The sequence below is a fragment of the Cricetulus griseus genome, chromosome 3 (assembly GCF_003668045.3).
Source record: "Cricetulus griseus strain 17A/GY chromosome 3, alternate assembly CriGri-PICRH-1.0, whole genome shotgun sequence".
Classification (NCBI taxonomy): domain Eukaryota; kingdom Metazoa; phylum Chordata; class Mammalia; order Rodentia; family Cricetidae; genus Cricetulus; species Cricetulus griseus.
The window spans coordinates 279673374-279687013 of NC_048596.1; positions in this window are offsets into that span (position 1 = coordinate 279673374).

Here is a 13640-nt window from a genome sequence, read left to right on the forward strand (position 1 = left end):
ATTTGTTTGCATCACTATAGCATGTAGGGGCTCCATAAACCAGCCTTCCCATACAATGTGAGGAAGAATCCAATTAGTTCTTTTTATAAACTGAAGTCTCTTGTTTGGGGGATATGTACTGCTAATCTTTTCCAAGAAATTACTGCAAGCTCTTTGCCAATGTTCATTTTCTGCCCATAATGAGAAAATTTCAGCATTAGTAAAAGGTGCCACAATTTATGTTGGGTCTGTTCCTATTAATTGAGGAAGTCTCAATTTTCCTTTCAGAATCAATTCTGAAAAGCTTTCTACATTGGTCTTCAATTTTTTTTTACTCTGTTTGTGTGGTAAAAATATCCATTCTAAGACATTATCTTTTCTCTGCATAGGAATTCCTGTGGGAGAATGAGCAGAAGGCAAAATAACCAGGATGCAATCAAACTCTGGGTCCAAGTGATACTCACGTGCATCCTGAAATTTCATTGTTATGAGAGCCTATTCTCTTTCAGCCTCAGCTGAAAAGTTTCTTGGACTACTTAAGTCCTTATCACCTTGAAAGGTTTGAAATGAATTACTTAGTTTTGAGTTGTCAATCCAATTGTGGGCCATAGCCAGTTAATATCTCCCAGAAACTTTTGAAAATAATAAGAGTTCATAATTGATCTCTCCTGATTTGTACATTCCATGGTTGAATTTTTGGGAAACCTATTTAATATCTGAGGTAATTAACAGAATCTCCCCTTTTTTTTCTTTTCTTTTCTTTTTTTTTTTTTTTTTTTTTTAGAATCTCCTGTATTTTTTTTAGGAGCAATTTGTAATCCCCAGGAAGGCAAATTTTTCTTTGTCTCTTCAAACATTTTTTTTCTCAGTTATCTGAGTCTGAACCAGCTAGTAAGATATCATCCATGTAATAGTAAATTATAGATTGAGGAAATTGTTTACAAAGTATTTCTAATGACTGTTGTACAATATAGTGCACAAGGTGGGGCTGTTTAACATCCTTATGGAAGAATTTTCTACTGATACAACTCAACAGGCTGGGAATTATTATAAGTAGGCACTGTGAAGGTATTTTTCCCCTCTATCCTGTTCTTGTAAAAGTGTAGTAAAAAAGCAGCCTTCTAAATCAATCACTATAATAGACCATCCTTTAGGTAATAGAGAAGGCAAGAGAATTCCAGGCTGTAAAGTGCCAACTCACTGTATCACCTTTTTAATAGCTCTTATATCTGTTACCATTCTCCATTTTCCAGATTTCTTTTTAATGACAAAATTTAGGGGAATCCCAAGGCCTGGTGGTTTCTTCAATATGCTGAGCATTTAGCTGCTCTGTACCAGCTGTTCCAGTGCCTGTAATTTTTCTGATGACAAAAACCTTTGTTCCACCCCAACAGGCTTTCCAGCTAACCCTTTTATAGGCAGGGCTGCTGACCAGCACCTATAGAAGATCAGCAGCTCTTGTTTCCTGCTTATGTACAACTTGAACGGTTGGAGACTGTTCTTTATAACACCTTTTAATATTTTTCCCTGAAGCACACATTAGTTTATGGGTTGTTTCTGAGATTGGAGGAATGTTAATCGGGGTTTCCCATTGTTGTAAAAAATCACGTTTCCAAAAAATTTGCACTTTGTTTTACCTTAGATAAGGTTCCACTCCCTGAAAGTAGAATATTTACCTCTTGAAGACCCAAATCTGAATGCTAAGATCTGGGTGAAATAATTGTTACATCAATGCCCATGTTCAGTAAACCTTCAATCATGCTATTTATTTGTATTTTTAGCTTTAGTCTTCAATCATGTACAGAAGTTTGAAAAATACTTGTTTTATGGTCTCTTCTGAAAATTTTGTTTCATCTACTGAAGTTGTTATGTCATCCAGAGCACTGTTGTTTTTAATTGTTCTGTGAAGGAGTTTTCCCAATTCTGACAGGGAATGATTGGACCAAATTTGACACTGGGACCAGTGAGAGGTACCCTAAGGCATTTCCCAATGGCAAGGGGTTACCTTGCCTGTCCCTGGTTGATCTGCATTCATTAGCCTAATGCCAGACTTTGCCACACCTTCTGCAGATTCCAGAAGGCTGGGGCATTCTGTTTGAATTATCTCCAGTAATTGTTTCTAGAAATGCCTTGCCTAAAATCCACTTTCTGATGATCTGGTTTACCACAATTAAAACGTCTAACCTTTTGATTTTTCTGAAAATTTTTAGAAATCATTTTTCATATCCATCATCATCATAAATGTGAGATCCAAGGTCAGCTATATTTCTAATCCATTCATCTGTGGGTGCTGATCTTGCCTTTAAAGGCATAATCACCCTTTTGCATTGCGAATTAGCATTTTCAAAAGCCAAAGATTCAATTAAACTAGTATTTGTCTAACTTCTGAATCTGATACCATTCTATTTACAGCTGAGATCAATTCTTGTGAAAAATCAGTGAAGCCTCCTTTTGGGCCTTATATAATTTCAGTAAATGACTTAGTCCTATTTTCTGATTCTCCAACCCTGTCCCAAGCATTCAAAGCTGCTATATGGCATACACCCAAAGTGTGACCATCAAATGTAATCTGCCTTTGCAAACAAGCATGCTGACCTTCTCCAGGAAGCTCATTTTGGGAAATGTTCATACCTCCAGCCCTACTCCACTGTTGAATGGCCCTATCTTCCTCTTTCCAGCGTGATTTCCATTGTAATTGAGGACCAGCTTCCAGTATTGCTGTAATTAAATCTTTCCAGTCTTGTGGAATAATTCTGTTCCAAGTTGCTTATGAATTTGACCTCTGCTTCACAAAAGGTGAATCCATGCCATAGGGAACTACTACTTCTTTTGATCTCTTCAAATTTAGCCCTGAGTTCTATTCCATTGCCTAGAGTCGAGTAATTCTGGACGCCGAGAATAGAACTTAAGTAACTTCAACTTCATGGACCTATAGCAGCCTGGAAAGTGGCCCTTGAAAAAAGAAACCAGGAACCTCCCTCCATGGTGGATTCTTTATTTTTAAGTTTTTTTTTTTCAGTGAGTATAATATTTCTTCAACAAAACCAGAACCATGCTACCATATTCAAGGAAACATATTCAAGGAAGATGGACCTTAACAGGCAACAAATAAATTAAAGAGGGGGGCATGGGGGGGATTGTTACAAGTTCACCATACTTGTTTTATGGATGGCTTCATGAAGACTCAAAGTACAATCCCCAGATACAAGCTATTACCATTGGCGTGTACTGACTTTAACCTACAGAATGTGAAAATGGGAACACACTACTTACTTTCTAACCAAGCATTTAAAAAGGAAGTCTGCTCTCTTACCCTGTTTTCTGTTGGTAGCACAATGCCACAGATTAACAAAGAAAGTGGGTTTATTTGATCTCAGAGTCTGGTCCAAGGATAAGAAACTATATCAGAATGTCTTCTTCTTGCTGTCAGAGTCCAGAGGTAGCACAGGGCATCTCATGGCAAGAGATGGGAAGAAGAAAAAAGACCCAGCCAGTCTGGCTTTCCTGGTAGGCCCAGTCTAGAGACAACCTATTTATCTGTTATTCTCATACATGGAGACACCTGTTCAAGGGCACAGATCGAGCCCTAATCCTGCCTTAAAGTTCCTCCCTGACCCCAGCTCTTAACACCTCATAGTAGAGACTAAATGACAAGAGTTTCAGAGGCTATAAAATACAAATCTTATCCTGATGAATTCTTCTCTCCCATGGTTTGGGAAAACAGGAATGGGAACAGAAATGGATTCTCTCACTTTTTTTTTTTTTTTTTTTTGAGGCTGAGTCTCATGATACAGCCAGTCTAGTCTCAAATTCATGCTCCTCCTGCCTCAACTTCCTAAGTACTGAGATTCTAAGGAATTCACCTTCATGCCGGAACCCTTTCAACTTTACACCAGATAAATGATGGGGAGAATTAACTTCCCCAGTGGAGTCTTGGGATCAAATACTTTGGCAGTCCTAAAGTGTAGTTGGAGTTTCTGTTCTGCCTGGTCCCGAAGTCGATTAGCCCCAAATAAACACACAGAGACATATTAATTTTAAACTGTTTGGCCAATGGCTAGGGCTTCTTACTGGCTAGCTCTCTCTTAATTATTAACCTATTTCTACAAATGTAAGTATTTCCACATGCTCTTGGCTTACCAGGTAATGTCCCAGCATGTTACCCCTTCTGCTTGTACATGGCATCTCCCTGGCAGCTCCTCTCTGCCTTCCTCTCCCCAGCATTCTCCTAGTCTGGTTACTCCTGCCCAGCTACTGGCATCAATTCATGTTTTATTTATCAACCAATAGGAGAAACATATAGACAGAAGGACACCTCCCATCACTAAAGATCAGAGAAAACATTCTACCAGGGAATGTGATGTCAGTTCTGTTCAGGTAGGAGCTGAGCCCTTGCATGGGCATCCTGCGCTCATCACACACTTGATCTGATAAGCCAAGAGATCCTTATACTGATGAGGAGGGGGGGAAACATCTGGAGGCTGTGACTGCATGGATGGTACAAAGCAATTGGCCCAGAATCTGTGAGGTTGACTGGGGTACCTCTTAGTAATTTCTGGCCTGAAACTTCTAGTCCACAAAACTGAGGTAGTTGAGTTAAAATAAATCAAGCACAGAGTGTCAGACCCTGGATGGATGGAAATATGAGTCGTGCCACCAGCTAGAGGTGAAATACAACTCCAGCTGTGATACTGCACTGGCAGGAAATGGGTCCCTGGGTGGCTGCTCCTTACCTTCATGCTGTGTGGAATCAATATCGGTTTTTACCCTTGGGCTTTCAACTATGATTGCCCACGGCAAGAGCTGTTAATGCTCACCACACAGTCATGAGTCCTCTAGAGTTAACCAGTATCCAACTTAAGTTAATTTTCTGAGCACGTTGCATAATCGAGGGGGCAGAGCTCTCAGGTTCTCCCTTGTGTGTGTGGGCCAGGCGGTGTGCTCCATGCCGTAACACACACACACACACACACACACACACACACACACACACACACACACAGTCTCACACATACTGAGCAAGCACTATACTTCTGAGCCTCATCTTCTCCCCTTCCTGTCATTATTTTTAAAACAAGTTTGATTTTATTACAACAACAATTTAAATAAATTTAAATAATAAAAACTCTTTCTCACCTCAACATTATAGACAAGAGACCTTGGAAATGTTCATGTCTTTTGACTCTGACTTCTCCTAAGACTTTATGGACTATATAGAAGTCTATAGAATCTATGGAAATCTATGGAAATTAAAGAGATGAGAAATGCACACTTCAGTATTGTATGTAATTGATCGAAAAAACAAAACAAAACAAAAAAACAAAACCTCAAAGTGACCTTAGAGTCAACCAGTAGACAAATGATTTAGCAAATTATGGAAATTTAATAAATCAAAATACAATATAGCCAGTAACAGAATACTTGGAAGGCAGCATTAATGTCACAAAGGAAGCAATTATGCTGAATCTGTGAAGAAAACATTGAATAAAGCACAGTCTAAAAACTGATTCCACATAGAACTACTTGATTATATTTTGTTTCCGTGGATATGAACCTATACTACTTTTATACTGAGACTTTTGAAGAACAGTTGTTAAGTTCTGCTTATGTGTGACTTTAGTATCAGGCATGTCCCTGTCTGAGCACCCTCAGAGAATTTCCTCCGAAGGTTAGGAAATAATAATTTTGACATGTTTATTTAATAATTTTGATATGTTTGCTGATTTGTTCTTAGTCTTGGTCTTTGAGTTTGTAGAGTTTTATTGATCCTATTTGGTCTGTTTTGTTGGTTCTGGCACTGAGGATTGAATCTAAGGCCCAAGCTAATTAAGCAAGCACCACACCCCTAAGTTATGTCTCAGATCTAATCTATCCATGTGTAAGTTTGGGCTTTGCAAAATGTTGAAAACAGCCAGGCATTGGTGGTGCACACCTTTAATCCCAAGACTTAGGAGGCAGAGGCAGGTGGATCTCTGTGAGTTCGAGACCAGCCTGGTCTACAAGAGCTAGTTCCAGGACAGACTCCAAAGCCACAGAGAAACCCTGTCTCGAAAAAACACAAAAAAAAAAAAAAAAAGTTGAAAACAATGTGCAAAAGGGATTTTGAAGAAATCTGATCCCCTTCCAAGATCTGGCAACAAGATGGCTTAGGCGACTGCAACAGGGTTTATCCTGATTTCTCCACAGATTGGATTCCTCTGGCTGAACTGAACTTAAAAGACAAAACACAGACACTCTTCTCTTTGCAAAAGCAGAGCTCTGAGGAGATTGCAAAGGGGGTTGGGGTGCAGCAGTTTCTACTTGCCTTCTTCATTCTAATCATTGCCCAAGTCAGTTCCTACAGGAGCAACTCTATGTCAGGACAGTGAGAGACCAGAGTGAAGACTTGGAACTCTCGAATATCACAAAATGCCAGGCTCTTCAGTGCAACAAGATGTCCTGCACTTAAATAAGAAGGGTGAGCCAGAATCCTGCACCAGATGACTGTGGAGGGAGGGGCAGGCGGACAAGCCAGACCCTCACCTTGGCCCTGATATGTTTCCTGGATCCTGTAGCAAACACAGCTTAGAAGTTTGCCCTGACTTCTGGTGACATCCGTAATCTTTCCTCCCTTCCCTCCCTCCTCCCTTCAAAACAGCTTCCTGGGGACTAATCTTTCCTTGTCTCCAGCTATGTCAGCAGCAGCAGCAGCAGCATGGCACGTGCCTTGGAACACATGCTGAGCCAGGATATGAGACCACATAAACCAAAAGGGACTTGGTTTTCAGCCATTGTAAACACCAATATGATTTTCCTTAGTTACTTGTGTTTCTTTTATTGTTTTATTTTTATGTGTATGCCTACATGCGTGCCTGTGCACTACAGAGGCTAGAAGAGGGCATTGGATCCCCTGGAACTGGAGTTGCAAACAATTGTGAGCCACCATGTGGGGGCTGGGAATCAAGACCCAGATCCTCTCTCTGGATGAGCAGTCAGTGTGGTTAGCTGCTGAGCCATCTCTCCAGCCCGTTTTTCCTTTTTTAGACAAGAAACTTCCTTGAAGGGAGATTAGAGAAACCCCATACGCAAACGAACCAGCAGATAAACCACACATAAAAATAAAGTTCACAACAGCAAAACAATCTACTGTCTACAGAAAAAAAGTTGAAAAGCAAATGCCAGTCAATTTATAGAAAGTCAGATCCTGCTCTCCAGCAATCAGCTGAAGGCAGACAGCGCTATGATAATCAGCCCCAAATATCCAGGCTTGAATAATAACTGAGAGTTTCTCTATTTTTGTTCCTGATTCCAACTGAAAACCCAAGTGAGCGTCCTGTGTCTCTCAGACAGGATGTCAGCTAACCCACTCCCTCTTCTCCCGGCAGGAGCCTCTGCTGAGACCACACCAGAAGGAAGCCTGTTCTTTCTATTCATTGCTTTTCTATTTCTCTGTCTGCCTTTTTGTCTCTGCCAAAATACAAGCCATGGTGGCCAACTCCCTTGTCGCAAGATGTGAACAAAGAGGAGCAGATGCAGTCTGGTGGCTTCTGGATGACGGAATCAGCGTCGCCAGGGAAGTTATTCAAGATGGAAAGGCTCACTTTCTCGTCCACAGTTGCTGAGTCAGAGACCACGGAACTTCTGTCCAGGAAACTGTTGGACAATTCTCAAAGTGTATCCAGAGCTATACAGTTGGAAAACCTTAACAGTGTAGCCAGATCTGAATTACTTTTGAAGGAACCAGCTTCCCTTTTGGCAGCCATAACGGCCGAACACGTGCTTCTATGACCTTGCCCTAGACACTAGAAAGTCAGATTCCTGTCTTGTGACAAGGAACCAATCAGAAGTTAGCTGATGGTGCTATGCTTTACGACCCTGGGTGTGCTTTACGGACAAGCGCACAGCAATGACCTAGAGAGCATAGCAACCACCCTGGGAGGGCCTATGGGCCATAACAACCAGTTGACCAATCAACACAAGGCAAGCCCTCCAAGCCTGGAGGCACACCAATCGTGAGCCTGTGAGTAAGCCTGTGCGTACCCCTAGACACTCCCCTTACGCTGCCCTATAAGATCTTTTGGGAGACCCTAGGAGCCGTCTTTTCTAGCTATCCGCCATGGCGGGTGGGTGAAAGACCCGAGCTAACAAGGGGTTAGCTTGTTAAATTACAATAAAGCCTCGTGCAGTTTGCAGCAAGCTCTCGAATCCGCCTGGTGATTGGGGTGACCCTGAACGTGGCCTGGGACCCCGGATACTTGAGTTTTCGGGGGTCTAACACTTTGTATCACAGCATTTTTATCTTTGGGGAGGTATTCTTAAGTGGCACCAGAAGGTTCCTACCCTACAAAAGTAGGTTCTACCAATCTGTTGTCCCCCCACCCTCCAGTTACTGCCACCAAGCACCAGACGAGCCCTGGCTGAACAGTGGGGAAGGTACATGCGCTCTCCTGGGATCAATGCCTTTGCATAACACAGCAACCCTCTCTGAAACTACACTGCCTGTGGCTCCTTTCCTCTTTTCTCTGTGCCACCTGGTATTGTGATCTGTTAGAAGATAAACACCAGTTTTGGCTGTGCCTAGTAACTAACTGTTCCCAAGAACCAGCCAAATTATCCCTAGCACACAGCTTCCCACCCAAGGCTGCTTTTCATTTTTAGAGATTTCCAAGTAGTTGGTCTAGTGCATGGAAAATGCCTGTCCTCACCTAGAATCTTATTCTATCGAAACCAGAGATTCCAAACTCAGAGTCATGATAGAAGTTTCCAGTGCTGATTGACTTTTCTCCAGCTCAATTATGTGATTCCAGCACGTGGGTTGAAATTTTCTATAGAAGCCAGGCATGGTGGTGCATATCTTTAGTCCCGGCACTTGGGAGGCAGAGGTTGGGAGATACCTTTGAGTCTAAGGCCAGTCTGGTCTTCATAGCAAGTTCTAGGACAGCCAGGGCTGCATAGCCAGGCCCTGATAGGGGGGAAGGGGGAAGAGAAGGAAGGAAGAAGGAAGGAAGTTTGCTGTGTAAAAGAAGTCAGCACTCAAAAACAATAGGCTATGAGATGGCCTGGTACTTTTGGTGAGACCATTTTTTAAAAAATTCTTTCTTAATTTTTATTTATGTATTTTAGGTATATGAGTATATGCCTACATTCTGGAAGACAATTATCAGATACAATTATAGATGTTTGGAAGCTACCATGTAGTTGCTGAGAATTGAACTCAAGACCTTTGAAAGAGCAGCCAGTGCTTTTAATCACTAAGCCATCTCTACAGCCCAGTGGGGAACATTTAAATTCTGCACCAAAACTCCATTGTTTAGAAGCTTCTCTAAACAAATTGTTTTTCCAGAAGCATCACAGTAGTTTCAAGTTCCAAGTTGCTTGGGACCAGGGACAAACCCATCAACTGGGCATCAAGGTCTTCAATGATCTCAGAATCCCACTTCTTAAATTTTTTTTTTGAAAGATGAAAAATTAGGCACAGATACAAGAGAAATAAAAACACAATAAAATATAAATCTTTGAACCCTGAGAAATATTACTAGTATCATGAGCTGCAGGGAGGCTAATGAGAAAATCGGTGAAATGCAGGAGTAAATGTGCATTGAAGCCCTGAGACATTGCAGTAATGTTCCCTTCCCATAGCATTACCTGTGTGAAGACGCTGCAACAGGATCAGCCAGTAGTTGGTGGTGCACGCCTTTAATCCCAGCACTTGGGTGGGCGGCAGAGGCAGAGGCAGGCGGATCTCTGTGAGTTTGAGGCCAGACTGGTCTACAGAGTGAGTTCCAGGACAGCCTCCAAAATAATACAGAGAAACCTTGTCTCGAAAAAACAAACAAAAAACAAGAGAAAAGAAAGGAAGGAAGGAAGAAAGAAAGAAAGAAAGAAAGAAAGAAAGAAAGAAAGAAAGAGAGGAAAAAAACAAAATTGGACATCTTTCCTTTGGTCTGGCTGATAGAATATTTAAATTGATGTGAAGATTCTTTCATCACCTCATCCTTTATGTATGATGCCATAAAAATTGTTTTGGATGGTGACCACATTTAGGAAAATTCCTATGGTTTTCTTCACGTGAGTTTTACAGTTTTAAAGTTCCAGCACACTGGTTTGAGGTTGTATGAGTTTTAAAGATGGGACTTCTCCAGAAATACACACTAGAAAAAAGACAGCATATTCCACGAATGGTGCTAGTCAAACTGGACAGCCGCACATAGAGCAATGCAAATATATCCATACTTATCACCCTGCCTAAAATTCAACTGCAAATGGATCAAAGACCTTAACATAAAACCCAGATACACTGAACCTGATAGAAGAGAAAGTGGGGGAATAAATAGCCTCAAACTCACTGGCACAGGAAAAGACTGCTAAACAGAACACCATTAGCACAGATAAAGCATTAGTAAATGATTCCTCATGAAACTGAAAAAAATTGAACAGCAAAAGACACTGTTATTCAGACAAAGTGGCAGCCTACAAAATAGGAAAGATTTTTACCAACTACACATTTGATAGAGGACTAGTATCCAAAATACATAAAGAACTCAAAAATCTGGATATCAAGAAAACAAATGACCCAAACTAAAAAAATAAATGAGATACAGATCTAAACAGAGAATTCTCAAAAGAGGAAACTCAATGGCTGAGAAGCATTTAAAGAAATGTCTAACATCCTTAGCCATCAGGGAAATGCAAATCAAAATGACTCTGAGACTTCATCTTACGACAGTCAGAGTGGCTAAGATCAATAAAACAAGTGACAGTTCGTGCTGGTGGGGAAATAGAACAAGAGGAAGACTCCTCCATTTCTGGCGGGAGTGCAAGCTTGTAGAGTCACTATGGGAATCAGTGTGGTGGTTTCTCAGGAAGATAGGAATTGATCTACCTCAAGATCCAATTATATCATTCTTGGGCATATACCTGAAGGTCACTTCATCCTACCACAAGGACATTTGTTCAACCATATTCATTGCTGTTCTATTCATAACAGTCAAAAGTTGGAAACAATCTAGATGTCTCTCAACAGAAAAATAGATAAATAAAATGTGGTATACTTACAGCCATTTAAAAAAAGAAGAAGAAGAAATTATGAAATTCACAGATAAATGAATAGAACTAGAAAAAAATCATCCTTAGTGGGGTAACCCAGACCAAAAAGACAAATATGGTATTATTAGCTTATATGTAGGTAGTAGCTATTAAATCAATGATAACCAAGATACAATCTAGAGAACCACAGAGGTTAGGTATAGAGTAAGAGACTAGGGAAAGAACATATATAGATCTCCCCAAGACAGAGAAATGAAATAGATAATTATGGATGGGTCTGGAACAGAAGGATCGAGTAGACTGGAGTGGAAAAGAAAAGAGAGCAATGAGGGAAGGAATATAGGGAAAGACAGCTAAAATTAAGGGTAATTTGAGGGGTAGTATGCAAACCTAATACAGTGGAAGCTTACATATACATATGTGTGTGTGTGCACATAAGTACATATATATATATATATATATATATATATATATATATATTCTATACTACCCCTCAAATGACCCTTAATGATCCTTAATTTTATGTATATAGATATAGATATAAATGAAATTGCCAAATAATGGGAGACAGAACCCAGAGTCCATCAAATGAAGCTTCCAGTACCAGGATTAGGTTAAAAATGAGTTGTTAGCCAAAGGGGTCCAATGAGAGCACCAAACCTAGGCTGTTGCCAAGACCATAGGTTTGCTTTCCACAAACGGACAGCAAGATCCCATTGCTGAAGACAACACCTATACAACTCATTGAACATAGACAAGTTGAGCTGGTTCCTACAAAGAGCCTTCACCCCATATGCTACTGTTTTTAGTACAGGAAACTACCGCACTTGCGGTAGTTTGAATGTAATTGGCCCCCATAAGCTTACAGGAAATACCACTATTTTGAGATGTGGATTGTTGGAGTAGGTGTAGCCATGCTGGAGGAAGTGTACCACTAATGTGGGGCAGGCTTTGAGGTCTCCTTTGCTCAAGCTACACTCAGTGTGCCACTCAAACTCCTTCCTGTTGCCTATGATCAACATGTAGGGCTCTCACCTTCTCCAGCACCATGTCTGCCTGCATGCTGCCTTGTTTTCCTCTATGAAGATAATGGACTAAACCTCTGAAATCTAAGTGAGCCTTCATTAAATGTTTTCCTTTATAAGAGTTGCTGTGGGCCTGGCAGTGGTGGCGCACACCTTTTATCCCACCACTTGGGAGGCAGAGGCAGGTGAATCTTTGTGAGTTCAAGGCCAGACAGGTCTACAGATTGAGTTCCCGGAGATTGAGAGCAACACAACACTGAGAAACCATGTCTCAAAAAAATCAAGAAAAAACGAAAGAAAGAAATTAAAGAAAAGAAAGTTGCTTGCCATAGTCCTGGTGTCTCTTCATAGCAATAGAAACCCTAACTGAGACAGCCACTATCAAAGAAGAAACATAAACATCAACCCAGACAAAAACCCTTTTGTCTACAATGATGTCCTACCTGCAAGATACGCAGGTATACAAGTGGCTCAAAGTTTGTGGGAGTAACCAACCAATACCCGATTCTAACTCTCAAGACAGACACACACCTGATACTGCTTAGGTGAGCAAGAACCTAAGACTAAATAATTCAAAGACCTAGGGTAAAACCAAATACTATTGTTCTAAATAAATAGATAAATAAATAAATAAATAAATTGAGTCCTAATGACACTCTCCTATACTCATAGGTCAGTGCCTTGGCCAGCCATCAACAGAGAAGCTTCCTCCTACAGCAGATGGGGACAAATACAGAGATCCACAGTTAGGCATTACACAGAGAAAGAGACCGTAGAACATTCAGCCATAAATGGGGATTCTCTATCAAATCCCTCCCCTCAGGGCTCAAGGAATTTAACAGAAGAGTATCCTTTTCATAAATATTATGGCTTCAAGATTAGTGATTTTTTTTTTTTTTTTTTAGAATTCCTGAGTGTGTGAATGAGTGAGTCTCTGTCTCTTGTGCCTTCTCTTGGGCTCTCTCTCTCTCTCTCTCTCTCTCTCTCTCTCTCTCTCTCTCACTCTCTCTCTCTCTTTGTTGTTTTGAAAAAAAAAGAAGCTACTTCTCAGAGTTAGGGTAGCATCTGCCAGAGAGAAGCCCACTCATTTCACAGTGACATTCCTGGCTGTCCTTTCTTGTCTGCAGATCCAGGAAACATGACTGGGGGAGGGTGGATATGGGGAGGAAGCCCTAAAAGCCTTTCTTGGACAGGCAGTGGTGGCACACGCCTTTAGTCCCAGCACTGGGGAGGCAGAGGCAGGCGGATCTCTGTGAGTTTCAGGCCAACCTGGTCTACAGAGTGAATTCCAGGACAGGCCCCAAGGCTACACAGAAAAACCCTGTCTCAAAAAACAAAACAACAAGCATTTAGAAGCCTTTCTTCATGTTCAGCCTGCATGAGTGAACACTGCCCTAAGTCTCAATTCAATGTGAACCCAGTTTGACCCCTGTGGTCCTCTAAAAGATCCACAGCTGCCTGATGCCCAAACGTGAGAGGAGACAGATTTTTTTGGCAGGAGAATTTGTAGCACAGAGAGGCCACATACTTGGCACACCTGAGTTTCACAGTAAGTGCCCAATGAACAGCCTCCAGGGCCTGAGAAGCCAATGGCCCTGCAGCTGTCTTGCT